This window comes from Lissotriton helveticus, chromosome 4_1, assembly GCF_964261635.1.
Source record: "Lissotriton helveticus chromosome 4_1, aLisHel1.1, whole genome shotgun sequence".
Taxonomy (NCBI): Eukaryota; Metazoa; Chordata; class Amphibia; order Caudata; family Salamandridae; genus Lissotriton; species Lissotriton helveticus.
In genome coordinates, this window is record NC_136063.1 from 468975978 (window position 1) to 468994471 (window position 18494).

Here is an 18494-nt window from a genome sequence, read left to right on the forward strand (position 1 = left end):
AGCAACTCTTAAAAGGCCTGAAACCCCTCCCCACTCAAATGGAATCTGTGCTATGGGATAGTGACCCCCCCTGTTGTCAGCCATCACAACTGAATGGACTGCATCGGGAATTATTTGCTCTGGGGACACCAGCTGACTCCTTACCATAGTCATGCTGGCACCTGTGTCCCTCAGGGCCTCCACCCCGACCATTGAGTGTGACACACTGCCTATACTTGGTAGTATTTGAGGGCACATGGACCTTGGGAACCATCTCACTGTCTCCCAGAGACACTAGGACAAGCCCTGCCCCCTCACTCCCATCATCTAGGGACAGCTCCTCCCCAAGCGCTACACTAGCCACCCTGGGGTTTTTACCTCCAGTGGGCTGTGGTGCTATCTTGCGACACTTGGGATCCCCCTTGTAGTGTCCAAGTTCACCACACTCATAGCACCGGACAATTCTGGGCTGCTGACCTTTGTCAGGATAAGTGGGCTTCTGGTGGCCAGATTGGGGCTGGGACCCAGACCCTTTCCCTTGTGAATTATTTTGGGGGCCTTTGGGAAACTCTTTCTTTTTGTCTCCCCCCTCTTTCTTCTGGTAGGAACCCTGACCACCCCTTTGGGAGTCCCCCCCAGAACCCTTGTTGGACACCCTGGTACTGACCCAGGTGTCCGCCTCCTCCGCAAGCTTCCTAGGATTGGTCAACTTGCGGTCAACCAGGTGTTGGCGCAGCTCTGGAAAACATTTCTCTAGAAGGTGCTCTCTTAAAAACAAGTCATACAACCCTTCATAGTCATGCACATTGCTGCCCCGCACCCAACCATCTAAAGCTTTACTAGCGTAGTCCAGGAAGTCTACCCAGTTCTGTGTGGGAAGTTTGTGGCTATTCCTAAACCTCTGCCTATACCTCTCAGGGGTAAGACCGAACCTCTTAAGCAATGCGGCTTTCATGACAGAATAGTTAGTCTGGTCTTCCTTCTCTAGGTAAAGGAGGGTGTCCCTAACATCTGGAGGTAGGTACTTATACAAACCACCCCCCCAATAACTCTCTGGGACCCCATGGGCTCTTAAAGACACCTCATAGGCGGCTAACCACTTATCAATGTTATCCCCCACCTTAAAAGTGGCCATCACATCTTTAGGCATAAAGACCCTGGACTCACGTGAAGCTTCCATAGGTACGCTGCCACCATTCTTGTTGCTGTTGGCCCCTACTTCTAGGGCCCGGATTTCCAGTTCCTTCAGGCTGAGCTCATGGGCAAGTTCTTTTTCCCGCATAGCCAGGGCAAGTTCTTTTTCCCGCATAGCCAGTCGCTTGTTCTCGCGATCCTGCTCCATGGCCCACCTTTCTCTTTCCCGCTCTTTCTCCAGCTTGGCAAGCTCCAACTTGAGCTGTCTCTCCTCCCTCCTGTCCTCCAGGTCCTCTATGGACAGGCTCTTCACTGACACACTACTGCCTGCCCTGGAAGGTACCCTTGTACCTGGTAACAAATTACCATTTCCCGCCAAGTGCAGTAGGTCCACGTTTCCTGTGGCGTCATGCTCTGGTCCTTGCTCGTCCCCATCTCCTTCTGAGTGGGCTGTTACCCATGCTCTCAAAGCTTTCTGAAGCTCTGCCTTCTTGGCGCTTCGCTTGAAGGGCACCCCTTTCTCCTCGCAGAACTCTTTGAGTTGCGCCACTGTGTGGACTTCCAGATTGGCCAGCTCGAATTCCATGTTGCTAGGTGGGGCCTCAGACGTTTGTAGAGAAAACCAATGGGACTTAGGCAAAAGGACTTTTAAAAAGAGCAGCCAGTCAGGGAGAATTAAAAAAAAAATTCAAAAATGCCAATAGGAGAGGGTAGACAAAAATTCAGTACAGTCAGGTGTAGGGTTGCGGTGTACACTGCGTCGCTGCGTGGTGTTACACAAGCACAAGTCCTATCCCACCGCTGCCACCAATGTTAGAACCGGGGTCTCTAGTTGGCAGGGGTCTGCACCCTAGTCCAAGTAGGGACCACCGCTTCCGACCTGGTAGCTTGGCGCAGAGCAGCAAAGGCGTAACTTCAGAGGCAATGTGTAAAGTATTTGTGCAGCACACAACGGCGATGACACAGTAAAAACACTCACAAAAGGAACACCACACCAGTTTTATATAAAAATAAGAATAGCTTTATCTAAAAATGATGCGAGAACCAAAAGCAGGTAAATCCAGCTCCAGGCAAGATCAATAATAAAAAGGGAAGTGTATAGTTGGGCTGAAGTATACGCCCAACGCAGACAACAAAGACCGCCCACGAACCAATCATCCGATGAAACCTCATCTGATGGATCCTCCTACCAAAGACGTGGCCCACCACAGAACAAACCATCCAGAATGACCCAACATACGGATATTACCAGATCACAGACAGTAGTTCATCCAGATGCGAGTATCCCGCAAAACATTCCCACCACCTCTGGTGTGCATTTTTTGGAGAAAGGCCCAGCTACCCACGCAGATCCAGGCGGGGCGGAATCCGCCGCAGAAACAACAACAACGTCGATAGCTCAAGCAACCAGGAGCAAAACCAACTTGTCATAAATATATCACAAACGGAACTATCAACCAACCAGATGAAGGTACTACAAAAAGGGACCTCTTTTGTCCCCATATACCACACCAACGAACTAGAGACTGAAATTAGCTTCTATAAGTTCATGCGAAATCTACGATTACGCCACTTTTTCACTAACGTGAACCCTCCTACTGGTCCAAGCACACAACACGCTTGTAAAGATTTGAAATGTAAGAGCAGTTTTGTGGCCCCAGTCAGTCACAAAATATTGGACTCATATGAAACTATAACCCTCAAGGCTCTACGAGATCACCACAAGAAGACTCCACCTAAGATTAAAAATTTCAGTACCAAAGATTACAGAGCTTTACGTGAAATTACCAACAATAAGAACATTACCTGTTGTAGAGCAGGCAAAGGGGGTGCCTTAGTGATTCTGGACCATGACTACTACCATCTCAATGTAACAGCCCATGTGAGAGATGAGGAACTATACATGAAATTGATCTCAGACCCTACAGAAGCGTTTGTTAAAATCCTGAAAACCATTCTAGACAAAGCTTTACTCATGGGAACCCTTTCACAAAAAGACTTGAAATACTTGATTCAACTCAACCCGAAATGTCCCAGCATTCACATGCTGCCTAAAATTCATAAGAGTCTACAACAACCCCCATTTAGACCAATTGTCTCGACCAAAACTTCGATCCATGAACCCATCGGGAAATTCGTGGACATGTACCTTCAATCCATTGTCAAAGAGATGTCTACTTACATACGTGACTCTACTGATTTCTTGAACAAAGTGAACAAAGTGACTTTGAATCCAAACATCAAGTACACTCTAGTCACGATTGATGTATGCGCATTATATACATCCATACCCCATAACAGAGGTATAGACGCATTGGAATCATTTTTACTATCCTATCCTATAGACGAAGATCTTAAAGTTCTCATTTTGGAACTGATGCATTTCATGCTATACCATAGTTATTTTTGTTGGAACAACGAGTTCTTTCTTCAAATAGTTGGAACAGCGATGGGAAATTGCGCAGCCCCCAGCTACGCTAATCTGTTTATGCATCGGCTAGAAATTGATAACATCTTGGAAAATCCCCAATGGTGCAGTAAAATTCAGACCTACTGGAGATACATAGACGACATTTTTTTAATTTGGTCTGGTTCCTCAGAAGAGATTCTTGAGTTTCTGACCTACCTCAACCAGGTAGATGATCACATACGGTTCACTCACCATATCGATTCTAACAGCCTGCCATTTCTAGACATTCAGGTTACCATTGACAACGGAAGTTTGAAAACTTCTCTGTACATCAAAGAAACGGATCGCAACAATGCCTTGTTGTACACCAGCTGTCACCCAACTTCCTTGAAGAAACATTTACCGTATTCCCAATTACTACGGGCCAAAAGAATCTGTTCAGACCCAGACGAATATCTAAAGTTTGAAACCAACATCATACTCAAATACAGAGACAGAAAATACCCAGACACGATTCTATCTGCTGCCCAAGAACGTGTTAAGATGAAAACTAGAGATGAACTCTTAACGTTGAGTACTCGTCAGAAAAAACTTGAGAGACCCGTATTCGTGTCTAAATATTCTTCAACCAGCCCAAACATCAAAAAGATCATTTTACACAACTGGTCAATGGTACAATTAGAACCTGATTTCCAGGGAATTTTCAACAGCACTCCCTTGTTCGCTTACCAAAGAGCGAAGAATTTAAAAAACATGCTAGAATATACTTCACCTCACCCAGCTGAAACCTTTTCTGGAACTAAACCATGCCACAACTGTAGTCACTGCCACAATATAATCAGAGGCAACTCCATCAATCATCCTCGTACCGGAAAAGTAATACACCTCAGAACTAATGCTACATGTGACTCCATGAACTTGGTGTATTTACTAAAATGCCCTTGTGGTTTACCATACGTGGGAAAAACCGAGAGAAAACTGAAAATCCGTTTAACGGAACACAAAAGTACTATTAGAACCAAGAACTTGAAATCCCCTTTAGCTGCGCATTTCATATCAGCCTCACACAACATCAGCCAGCTGAGATTCCTTGCACGGGAGGTTGTGCCCATGAGACCGGGGGTTGACAATCGCAAGAGACTATTGCAACGTGAACTAATATGGATGAAAATATTGGACTCCAGTACAACCCACTGGACTGAATGATCGTACAGAATATAGTTGTTTCTTATAAAAATAATTTTCTTCTATGTTCATCATGCTCTCCTCTTTGTCCTCACTGAACCTCGAACACTAACATTACCCTTATGTTTCCCTTGAACCTTTTTCCCAATACTTTTGTCGTGTTTTCTTTTTACTTTGTTTTCTACCTCTTTTAATCTTTCTCCCTTTCTGTTGTTGTTCCTCATCTGATCTCCTACTATCATCTTTTCATATTACCATAGCTTACCCACACTTGCATTACCCTTTTTTAGTTCACTTACTCCAGTTAATCACATTCAAATTATACTTTACTTTATTTGTTGACACATTGTAATTATTCCACTGTTTTAGTTATCCATTTACGTGGTTTCATCTATACTTGTAACAAGGAATGATTTATGGTTGAGCCTTTTGTTTAAGGTTTTTGGACGAACGTCTCCAGTGAGTCCGTTTTCCATGTTATTACCCCGAGTCCTTTGTTTATGTTGGACGGACGAACTTCCCTTGTGAGTCCGTTTTCTATGTTATTACCCGTCTTGCATGCAGCCGTATTCCACCATTCACCATGAACGCGGAAACGCCAGATCACTCTTAGAACGCTTGGTTTCGGGTGAGTTTTTCGTCTACCAGGAACACCATACCAGATTCTTTGCACGGCTGGAATAATCTGCACTAATGTGGGTCTCTTATTCTTCTATTACCAGCGCATTGATATTTGTACTTAACTGTCACGCAATACGCAGGTCACCGATTTATTAAACATTAGCACCACAACACGTTGATTTAAATTTTCACGTTTACTCGCCGGTTCCTACTAACGCTTGGTCATTTCATCAGCATACCCGTTTCTTATAATTTAATCCTCACGTTATTTGCCGACTTTCACCAATGTTCAGTCACCTCACTCACCAGTTTACTTTGCATTATCAGCATGCCCGTAATTTCTCATCACCAACTTGACCTTTTTCTTATATTCTTTTCACGCTTTTGGCTTGCGGAGTCACACGCTATGTTACAAAGTGATGTTACTTATTTTCCCCTTCACATATGAAAGTTGAGAAGAGGTCCCCCCCTAATACGATGTTTATCTCCCCTTAGATCCCCTGATGAAGGGACGCTATGTCCCGAAATGCATTGGGATTAACCACGGGATCAACCACAGTTTGAAACTTAAAAGCCGACACAAGTGACATATCCACGGTTGTTTATATGAATTGTAATATACAACTACTTGGATTCAATCGGAAAAATAAATCTTCAGATTTAAACTTGAGTAAAGTTTGACATTCTTAAGGCTAAGACCTTCAGGTGCTCCTCAAGATCTAGCGTGGGACCTCCCACGCCCCCTACGTTATAGTTTCCAAGTCAGTCTCTACAAGCTGGAAGAGATACATTCTTGAGGCGCCCAAAAAAGCACCAAAAATCTTTTTCGTTTTACCTATTTGAATACGCTTTAAACTTTCGGTGTGCCACACCACCATTTCGTTTGTAAAGTATTTGTGCAACACACAACGGCGATGACACAGTAAAAACGCTCACAAAAGGAACACCACACCAGTTTTATATAAAAATAAGAATAGCTTTATCTAAAAATGATGCGAGAACCAAAAGCAGGTAAATCCAGCTCCAGGCAAGATCAATAATAAAAAGGATTCCAGTTTCCAAGCAAGATCAATAATCAATAGGAATAAATCCAGTTCCCAGGCCTGATCAATAATAAAAAGGATTCCAGTTTCCAAGCATGATCAATAACCAATAAGAATGAATCCAGTTCCCAGGCCTGATCAAATCACCAAAAGCTCATGTGTGCCAAGGGCTCCTGCTGGTAATGTCTTTCTCACAGTGTCCTTGGATGGCAAAAGTTCACTTGAGGTAGGTTCTTATGGTCAAAATTCACTGGGGGAAGGTTCTTAGGCCAAAGTTCCCTTGTAGCGTAATAAATGTGCCTCTCATAGAAATTATGCTCCCAGCGTAGGAAGTGCGGCTGCTCAGGCGCTGCTGGTAATGCTAAAAAATGCCCCAGTGTCAATTACCAAGTAATTATGCCCCCGTAGGCCGGTCAGTAAAGGACGGTTCCCAGCCAAGCACAAAGCTCACACTCCAGGTACCCGGTCAACCCGCACCCCGCCCCCTCGCAGCAGCCTGGTTGCATTGAGGCGTTACCTGGGGTGGTGGTTGCGGGCGCGGGTGCGAGGCTCCTCTCCCCCTGGGGCCTCGGGCTCAGCAGGCGCTGCACGGGTGGGGGTCACGGCCACACAGCACTCCTTTAGAACAACGCTTAACAGTGCCTCCAAGTCCGGGGCAACGACGGAGCCTCCTGCCACACAGCGCTTCGCTTCTCAGCGCTACACAGCGCGCTCCGGTCCCAGTGGCGGTGACCTCAGGGCCAGTTTCAGTCAGCTTGCGCCAGAAGCAGAGGCAATCACAGAGCCCTCGGGAGGATCACGGGGCAAGCAGTGCTGAGGGCAGGCCCAGCGTTGCAGCGCAAATCTTGAGAGTGTTGTTGCTGTTCCAAAGGGCAGTCTTTAAAACGCTGTGGTCCAAGGACAGGTAGTTTCCTTTAGCTTAAAAAGGGTGCAGTCCCAAAAAGGCAATCTTTAAAAGGTTGTAGACTCTTTAAAATGTGGTTCAAAGAAAAGTCGTTCCTTTGGGATGTTGTGGAGACACTCTGGTGGTGATGTTGCAGTCTCTCATGCAGGGCAGGATCAGCAGACAGTAGGGCAGCTCAGCAGGTTGTGGGGCAGCAGTTCCTTGGAGCAGTCAGCCTCCTTCCCAGTGGCAATCCTCTTGCGCAGCAGTCCTCACTCTAGCAGGGATTCTTCCAGGTCCAGCAGTGTGACAAGAATGTGAGGCCAGGACCCTCCCTTATATATCTTTTTAGTCTAGGCTAGAAAGTGGTGGAAGTCTCTGGAAGGGTCTGGGGGGCAGGGGCTTCTGGAAGAGTCCAGGGAGTTCTGGTATGTTCCCTGCCTTCCCTGACCTAGCTGTCACAATGACGAGAGACAGGCCGTTAAGGCTACAGTGGGCAGCCCATCACAGCTCATCCCAGGGAAGAAGGTGTGAATCACCACTCCCACCTCCCAACCCAGGCAGGCTATCAGTATGCAGAGGGGAGGGGGGAGTCTGCAGCCTAATCTAAGTGTAGGCAGGAAAAAGTCCCCTTTATAAAAGTGGGATCCCTAGCATAGTAATGCCCAAACCCTATATATCATTGGAAAGGGTTCCCCGCCCCGAGTCCAACAAGACCAAACATGATGGACTTATTAGGTCCCTGTCAGAAGTTAGTCCATAAGGGGAGGTTCCCAATGTTAGCCTATGGAGGATTAAGCCTTACTGCGGTAGCAGTGGCTTGTGGCTCATATGCCAGCCTCACAAGGTTTTAGGGGAGAGCACCTGCACCTCAGCACTGTTTAGCAGTGGTGAGGCGCCCAGAGTCCTAAGTCCAACAAAATATAGGATAAAAATGGGAGGCAAAAAGGGCAAAAATGTAGGGGAGACCACCCTAAGGCTGACAGGTCTAACACAATGTAATTATGAGTGACATTTCAACGTCCATGAGTGACACTATCTTTCGGGCAAAAATCAAGCAATGAAGATGAGAGGCACATATTAAATATCAGAGATCCTACCCATTTGAGCAACGAGAAACTCTAAGAACATCTTAGAACTGCTGCACGGCACCAGAAATATAAGGGTACTAACCAGAGACACACTGTGTGACAGCAGGCTGGCAGGCATTGCTGCTGCTCAGAAGATGATCTGTTCATGACCACACGCTAGCCTAAAAAGCACATTTTATAGCATGGGTCAGCTTGTTATTGAAACTACCCTCACAACCCTAACCCATACCCTCCTGCATCTGTCTCCCACCTCCGAGAAAAATACCAGCCTGCTGTTCTCATTGTAACATTTTGCAAAGGGCCTAGACACGATTCTTACATACAACTTTACATAGCTGCCAATTTTTATAATTGTTTATGTGTGATATTTATATGTTTTCATTGTGTGACACTTCGAGTGGTGCTTCCTCGTGAGTTATCAAAGCAGGGACTATGATTTGTGTGCCTGTGAGTTTTCCATTACTATAGCTAAAAATACAACACAGTCTTCAGAGTGCCTGAATCCATCACATTTTGCCACTTATACTGTCCACTGCAGCTTCTCACTCTTTTTCTGCAGAGTGGACTGCCCTCAGAGATAACGATCTGCTCTGAGTCAGACCGACTGCCTGGGACCGAAATGATGTTTGGGGGGTAGGGCGGAGTCAGCACTTAGGTAATTGCGACGCAGAGGGGAAAACATCCTGCCAACATCATTTAAGATTAGAGGCAGGGACAGCCTAGGGCAGCTCGGTAAAAATGACTAAACTGCCCATTTCCGTCTGGAATTTGTGCACCACTAGTGCTTATCAATAAATGTCTGGAGTGTACCGGATGCCAGCATTTAAAAGGAAGGCAAGGTACCACCAGATCTGTGTGTGGGGGCTGCTGTTCGGATAATAATATGAATCGTCACGTTGTTCTCTTTCTCATTTGAAGAAAGCCTGTGGGAAGGCCCGACAGTGGGCTTGATTAATTACAACAAGTTTTGATCTGGGCTTATGTGAAGCAGGTATAATAACGTGGAAAAAATGCCTAGCGCTCACCTCTATGATCCGGGCCCGCCCGGCTCAAATCACACCGGCATTGATTCACCAGTAGATCCGTGCCGCTGGGAGGATTAACTAGATAAGCAGCAGCTGAAAGCCAGCGGTGAGCAGCTCCCTCCGCTACAGGCTGCCCATGGCGAATCTAAGTTAGCCGGTCACTGTGCTGGTGAGGGTCGGGTGAGCCTGAGAGGCCCGTCTTACCCGAGGTATGTACTGCCTCGCGGTATTGCAAGCAGCGTATACACTGCAAGTGCACTGCAGCTAATCTTGAAATGCCGCCCTTTTTGCTGCACCGCCCTAATAAGTATCCCATAGCCATTGGGCACTGAAAGTGGCGTCACTCTTATGCCAGCCGCTGTTTTGGGTGTTATTTCATCATAACTCACTAACGCGCACATTAACATCATACACTCAAGCCTGCCTGCCGGAAGCTGAGCACATCGCGGTAGCGCGCTGACACTGCAGCTCCCAATCATGCGTGCAACGTGCATACGCTGCAGGCAGCAGTTGAAAGCAGGTGAGTTTGTTTGCTTCCATTTCAAACTGTGCCGCCGCATTTATAATTTATTTGGGGGCTGGGGTCACTGACAGACAAAGTGTCAGACAGTGAATGTCCCCAAATAAATTATAAAACCCGCCGCAACGGGCCACAAGTGCCGCACTTGCCGCCTCCAAAACAGTGCCGCCTGGGGCGGCCCCCCCCAGCTACGCCGGTGAAAGCCCATAATTGTTCCACCTTAAGCGTGTCTATCACCAGTTTAAAATATTCATGAGCCTGCTTATCTTTAATATTACAAATTGCCTCCCAGACCACTGTCATAAGTGAGGTGTTATTATCCCTTCTACGTTTATGGCAGCATTTTAAATATGCTCCTAAACTCTTTAGGTTCTGTCTTTTGAGTCTGAACTCAAGTCGGATTTGCGCTGGTGAAGTCTGCCTAGGATGATTAAACAGGCAGCAATAGGTTCCTGTCACTAGTTTGTCTATGGTGTTATCAGCACTCTACTCCATATGCGAGAGATGGGACGTGTTTAACTGACATGACTTGTAATAATGGATTGAGGGAAAGCCCTTTTAAATTATTCTGGAGTGCTGCAAATGCTGCAATTAATGAATTATTTCTTCTCTGTAGTGCAGCTTTCTATACTCAGTAACAGATTCTAAGACAGTACCTTCTATTCTCAATATAGGTCGTGCAGCCAACCCCCTTGTCACCAGCATTGTTTTTGTATTTTTTAAGTTAATCTTTAACCCATGAGTAGAGGCATAATGAGCACTTTCACTAATTAATCTCTGCAACCCCACCTTTGTGTAAGTTATTAATACAATATAATCGGCATACAGTAAATGCGAAACCTCAAAACCTGGCCCAGTCAGGGAGTGAGAATTAATATCATTCAGCCCTGATGAAATACCAGCTAAATACAAGTTGAATCCTTGCTTTAACCCGTCCCTTATCATCATTTTTTTGACAGTACTGTACCCTGTCCCAACCTTACTCTCGTCCAGGTACTGGTATACAACAATTGTATCACTCTCAGCAAACTAGGTGCGATTCCCATATTTGATAATTTGTTCCAAAGAATATGTCTCTTAGTATTATTTCCCTTATTGATATGCTGATTACTAAGATCGTGTATTGCGGTATAGTTGGTTTTCAGTATGGGCTGTATTTTATTTATGCTGGGTGTTTTTGTGTTGTTTTTTCTGATTTTCACATTCTAAAGCCTGTTTTGCTACCCAGCGCTAGGCTCACAACATGCAATACATTCAAGAAAGTTACATGCGATTCTTAATAGCTGCCGGATTTTTATTTTATTGTTTTCCTCAACAGTGTGCTTATCGTTTCATCATTTCTTGAGTCCTTTTGCCTGTGTGTGTGTGTGATTTTGTTCTGGTGCATCGTTTAGTAGCTGCAAAGCTTATGCCTTCAAATAATTTTCTTTTCTGCAGTTTTCTATAATTCCCTGTGTGTGTGGGAAGATTAGGTTGTTAAAGATATTCTTCCGTGTGGGAATCTTCAATGTGTTCACCCAAGATGTCTCCTTTACAGTATATATGTCATTTCCTACAGTGCGCAACATTTCTTTGCATTGGTTTTGCTTCTGAAGTGCTGTGGTGACATTTTTATTCTTGGTGTGGGGAGTTTCTTTCTGGTTTGGAAGGTTCTGAGAGTCACCACCTATTTTACTGTCATGTTGGATTGCTAATTTTTTTAATTTTACACTACATGCCCTTACATGAAGGATTACTGTTAGGGTGGAAGTCACACATATCCACATTTTAGACCACATGCCCTTACATGAGGGATGGCTGTATGGGTAGAAGTCACCAATTTCTACATTGTATGCTAAATGCCCTTACCTGAGGGATGACTGGATGAGGTGTAAGTCACCCATTTTTGCACTTTACGGTAGATGCCCTTACATGAGGGATGATGGTTTGGGGTGATTGTCACCCATTTCTACACTTTACGCTAGATGCGGTTACATGAGGGATTACAGTTTGAGGTGGAAGTCACCCATTTCTACACTTTACGCTAGATGCCCTTACATTAGCGATGACGGTTTGGGGTTGAAGACATCACTCTTTTCTACACTTTACGCTCTTTGACCTTGCTTTGGGATGATTGTATGAGGTGAAACTCATCCATTACTTCTGTGTGAGGACAAGTTTTCTTTGATTTAGTATTTGAATTGGAGTTTTTTTGTGTGTGAGTATTTGGTATGGTTGGTTGGTGTGCCTTGCTGTGTTATACCACCTGTCCTGATTGTCTGGCCAGTTGGTGTGGTTGGTGGTGATATTAGGAGCAACATTGTCTCTTTTTATTTTGTAGGGTGATGTAGGACTGGTAGCGTTCTTCCTCAGTCTGTAGTCCAGCGACTTGTGATCTTAAAGAAAATCCTTTGTGACCAATTTCCATTGGCTATATTTTAATGTGTTCTATAAAGGGGAAAGGCGTGTTACATTGGGTGTATTTTTACTATGCACGTTCCCTATTTTCACTATGCATATTCCCTCTACTTTATATTATCTTGCATTTTTGTAGTTTTATGCATTTTATAAAGGGGAAGGATATGTTATATCTTGTGTATTTATTAATGCATCTTCCCTGTTGCTTTGGTCTTTGCTGTTCAGCCAATGTGAATATGCTGTGTGATACTTTGGAATGGTGGTTATGCAATGGAATTTTTGGGTGCCTGGGAGGTGAGGACCGTCAGTTGGAGTATGGGCTGAGCAGCAGGGAGGCTGCTCCTGTTGGGGCTGTTCTACAAGCCTTCCTCATGCCTATCCTGGACCTAGCTGTGGATGTACTTATCTGCAACTTAGTCAAATAAATCAACATCTAAAACCACACCTCGGTCACTAGACATTCATTACAACAGATTTGTTGTTTGTCTCTCTTCCCTGCTCCTGATTCGATGGCTTTCTTTCTTATTCTTGTGTTTGTCCTCCCCAAGGAGCAATTTGTCCTCACAGTATTTTGATTAGATCAATGTATTCCTGCCTGACATCAAACCTTTAATTGCAGTGTTTGAGTAACTATTTTATTTGTTTTCTTTCCCACCGCCACACCATATATCAATACATTAGGTTCTGAGGCACATGATCAAGCCCACTCCCTCATGCTCTGAGAGATACCTACCACTGTATTTTTTAAACCATTTCAAGATGGCCACCTGTGTGTGCACATGTATGGTGTCCATCTTGGAATAATTTTTCTAAAACTAAAACAATGATTCCAAAAATGCCACCATGTGTAGACAAGCAAAATAGCCAACTTGTAATGTTTTTTTCCTAATTTAAGGAAAATTATTACAAGATTTAGATATCTTTGGGGCTTGAGGTCCCTCAGGGTTCAATATGTTGAAAGATGCTGATGATGCAAGAATTCAAGGAAACGGAACTTGCTCAAATCAATTCCTCATTAACAATCTTTAAATATAGACAATAAGTGAGACATTAGCATACACACAACATTTACATATGGGGAAGAGAGCTTTTTACATGCTTAAATAACAAAGAATAATTTGCAGCGCGATCAAACCCCGCTTTACACCGAAAATGCTTCTGCGCATGTGCAAACCAAACTCTACGTAAATAACAATGTGATTAACTCATTTGAGAGGGAAACTCACACGTGTGCAGGAATTAGTAATCTTAGGTCTTGAGGCATCGTGTGCCTAGCATATGCTTGCCTGAAATGTAAAAGAAGATGTTGCTGCTAATGCTTGAAAAAAAAATTAACATGGGATAGAGTAGAAGTGGGTGGTGAAGAGTGACAATCACATATTTTGAGAAATTAACATCTGTTTATGTTTCCTTTATAATAGTGTATGTTTGGGCCTAATGTGCTAAGCCAAAGAAAAAGATGGTGGCGGAAAACATAAACAGGCTGAGACAGCGCACTTGAGTGATAGAGTGACCGGCTGACCGGATCATTGACAAGCTGCCAAGAGCCAAGGACAGAGGCGATGGGAACTCTTTTCAACTGTGGAATTATACAAAATGTGTACGTAAACTGTTACTTTCAATGGGTGGGAAAGGATGCAGAATAAATAAATAAATAAGTTAATTGGGAAGTGTTTATTAAAAAGAGAGATTCATTAGAAAAGCAAATATGACAGCATGAGGTGATGACAACTCCCCTGCTCCTGGCCAATCAAGTTCGTATTCCATCATGAATTGCAACTTTTGAGGGTGGGACATACAGAAATGAAGAATATAACTAAAGGGACTTAAGAGTAGTAGGTGGTTGATTATTGGAGTTTGATCGATGACGTGAGAGAGAGAGAGATAGAGAGAGAGAGGGGCGAGAGAAGTTGCTGGAAGAAAAGGACAGACTGGGAAGATTCATTCCTGAAAGCCAGCCTGATTAGATTGAACACTGCAGAAGAATATCGAGGAGGAAGAGAGAGAGAGTAAGAGAGGGTTGCTCTCTGTTGCGTCGGGGTTCTAGAGAAGAATTTCGTAAGCATTATTCTATCCTGATCCTGTCCTATAGTCTTTGTCTCCTGATTCTTTAATCAGGAGACCTCCACCAGACCTTTGGCCAGTTTGTTGGGTTTCTTTTTTCACCAGTTGGCAACTATTATTATGTCTTATATTTGCATATCCTTTGCAAATGTATGAGTTATTATGCCTTTTGTCTCTTTGTCTGTCCACTCCTAATGCATTGAATTGTTGAATGTGTCTATGAATTGAATGTATTTGATAGATGAACATTTTCTCTCCCATGAAAGTTGATGGAATCTGCACTGTGAAGCTGTAAAAATGAGCATTCATTTTGACTGAGTTATTAGATACAATTTAATGAATCTTACCCATAGTCTGTGATTATTTATTTGAAAGTTGCAAGTTATAATTAGTTAATTTATTAATATCACCATCCACTATTCAACTAATGGTCCATTGAACAAAGGAAGAGGATTGATCTGTGAAGATTAGTTGGGATTTGACTAATCAAGATCAAAGTGAATACAAAACTTGCCCCCCACTCCCCCCAGAGGAACAGCCAGGAAACTTGAATGAGTATATGGGCCCAATATGAAATTATTCTTGAATTGTGAAATGTTAATCCCTAGTTTTCTGCTGGATCAGTTTTTCTGGTAGTAGAGCGATGGTTATTATCAATCAGTTTGGTGATTAATGATTATTGATTAGTGATTATTGGTTGATTATCAACTATATGTTTAACAATAAAAGTTAGTGTTGCGTTTTATGTCGTCTGGAAGCACAGGTACAGAGATACCTGGGAATCCCGGTAACGTAATTTAGAAGAGTGTGGTAAATGGAAATTACACTGCAGAAGGTTACTTGTCTGTTGTCATAACACTGGGAAGCTACGCAGGGCTGGCAGTATTCTATTAGGGTCTATATCGTATAAGTGTAGAGTGGGAGAGGTAGCAGAAAGCTTAACTGTGAAAATTGGGCCTTACTCAGAAGAGGAGTAGCCCTAGAGAAGTAACAGGTTCTCCCCGAGCTTAAGTGAAGGGTAAACAGTGGTTTTTACTCGTAGTGACCGGAAGGAATTTTTTCGTTGTAGCGAGAGAAGAAACTATCATTGGTTTAGCGGAGCAGACAAAGGGGCTCATTAGGATGGCGGACGGACTTGCGTCCGTCCGCCACCCTAGAGGAGGAGGGACCGTCCGCAGGGGCCGCGGCGGTCCCTCCAGTGCAATTAGGATGTGACCGCCAGGGTGGCGGTCACATCCTCTATCTTTAACATTGCGGCGGGTGCAGCTTCAAGCTGCACCCACCGCAATGTTAAAAATGCATGCACCGCATTTGCGTGCACAAAGCGGCAGGCACCGCGCGGTGCCTGCTGCTTTGTGCACGCAAATGCAGCCATTTGTGCACCCCCCAAGCACCCTTCACCCAGGGGGCCCGCAACGGGCCCCCAAAGTGAAGGTCCGTATGCTTTTCCACGGCGGAAAAGCCGCCGCGGAAAAGCATACATTTTACACCATCCTAATATGGCTGGCGGTGTCTGATAGACACCGCCAGCCATGTTACAGCTTTTCCGCCGCGGTTGTAAGCCAACCGCGGCGGAAAAGCGGCGGACTGAAACCAGGACCCACCAGCCATCCTAATTTGGCGGTGGGTCTTTGGTGGGTCCGCAGAGGATTTTCCGCATCCGCCGGGCCGGCGGTGGCTTCCGCCGGCCCGGCGGTGGCTTCCGCCGGCCCGGAGGATGCGGAAAATCCTCCATCCTAATGAGCCCCAAAGTACTGCTGTTTTTACATTGTTACTAACAAAAATTTATAAAGAAAAGTTAGAAAGGATATTGTTGAATTACCTTGTAAAGGGAGGGTCAGTAGCAGGAGCCATACTGACGTCACAGAGAGCCGCACTGGTATTGGTTGAAGCAGCGGGTGTGAGAAAACTGCAAATAGTAAAGGGAGGGTCCGTAGTAGGAGTAATACTGACATCACAAAGAACAACACTGGCATTGGTTAGACAAGTGGGTGTGTTGTAAGCCCTGATTGGTTAATAGATAGGTACTGTGCTGGTATTGGTTGAAGAAAGGAATACGTAGTGAGCCCTCATTGGACTGTTGGTGTGGGTCGCGCTGGTATAGGTTGAGTGTTAACGAACAGGGTCTGAGGAAATGCGGTAGAGCTTTTGGGATTTGGCTGACTGAATTAAGAAGTTACAAGAATCAGGAAAAATTAAGTTGATTAATAAGATCAAGAATTTCTTTAAAAATGACAACCGTATAGTAACTAGGGAGGGAATTCTTATGCCACCTCCTAATACGGTAGCTTCTTTTATGATGATGGAAAGTGGATGTCAGACGTGTGTATGATTGGAGAATTGGGTGGAGTATACAAAGGGTGATAGTGTTCTAGCTTTTCCAGAATATGGTAAATTTAATGGAAGAATTCTTCAGAATTTGAGAATAAGGATGAATTCATTAGAACTGAAACCTAGGTTGACACAATACGAGGCTTTGGAAGAATGGGAAACTGAGGCATATGAAAGGGAGAAGAACGGAGGAGGTAGAAGAATCAATAGTGGATTCATACACAGATATTCGTTTGACACCCGGGTGGATCAGATGAAAAGATGGAGAAGGGCTGTAGTAACGGAAGGTTTATATCCAGTATTGATGTCAGAAGACAAGGAAGGGAGCAAGTGTAAGGAAAAAATGAAGCATATAGGTGGGATAGAAATAGGGTGTGATGAATTTGATGATGCGTTATTAGAAGATATTCTAGTAAAAATACCCCCGCCTTATCAAGAAAGTGCTTGAGAAACAACTCCAAGTGCCCCTATGATGGGAACACCATTGATTCCACAAGTTCTATATGATCCAATAGTTATTTGACCATCACCAGAAAAGGAAAGGGACACATTGAATAAAACAAAAGAAGAAATAATTCCGAAAAGAAATCAGTTACCTTTAAATGCTGAAGCATTGGCAGTGCCAGTAACTATTGGTCCTGTTATCCCATTGTATGGTGGTAAATAAAGAACACCAAAGTCACAAAATGTAGTAGTCACACAGAATAGTGCTAGAAAGCAGATAGACATATTAGAAGATCAAAATAGTGAAAGTGATTTCAATGTTTCATTGCTAGATCTCCCAAATATAGAGGCTGTGAGCGAAACTCCAAAAAGAATTTCATCCATTGATGTAAGAAGGAAAGTAAAAAACTGTCACTCCAGTGGCAGGAAATTCTGCTGGATTTTCACCTGAAGATCTGGAGGAATGGGCAAAAGGATTAGAAAAACAGAAAACACCCCGAAAACTATAGATGTAAGCAAGTTAAGGGTAGATTTGGAAGAAATGATCATTGGCACGATAGGTCTTGACAGATTAGGTACATATTGTTTTTGTGTAAAAGTATAACTTGGAAGACAAGGAATCTTCATGAAAATATAGCGGAAGCAGCTTTAGAATTTGGAATAGATACAGAGGACTCAAAAATACTACAAAAACCCTATAGATCAGAATTTACTGAGACGGACTTAGAAAGTTTGAATGCATCAGGAAGAAGATTGCAAATAAAATAATTAATACACATTTTGAAGAAATGGGGAGACGAAGATAAATGTAGAAGTAGATGTTATGGAAGAAAGATGAAGCAGCTACAAAGGAAATATCCACGTTTCTGTTGAGGGATGTAGAAAAAGTGGAAAGAATGTGTCCGATGAGAGAAGTACCTGGTGGTGGATATGTTCTTGTTCCATGGAGTAGACAGGATATTTTGTCCTTTACAAATGATTTTCCTAGATTGAGAGAGAAACCAATTGAATGGTACAAGCAGGTAGAAAGGTTTGTAAAGGTTTCAAAAGTTTTATTGAAAGATTTGGATGGTTTGTTTGATATAGTAGTACCCACAAGTTTATGGTCAGAATGTAAAATTACAGTTGATTGGCCAGCTGAGGAATATCCTAGAGATGCAAAGACAGGTGCGCCTTCAGAGGATGTGATGAATAAATATAATCAAGTGATTACTTTCCTGAAAGGGAAAATTCTCCATAAAGAAACAGATTGGGTTAAAATTGACAGAACAACTCAAGAACCTAAGGAGTCAGTCCATGCATACTATGAAAGGTTATTGCAGGTATTTAAGGAGTATAGTGGATTTGAGAACATTGGTGATAAGATT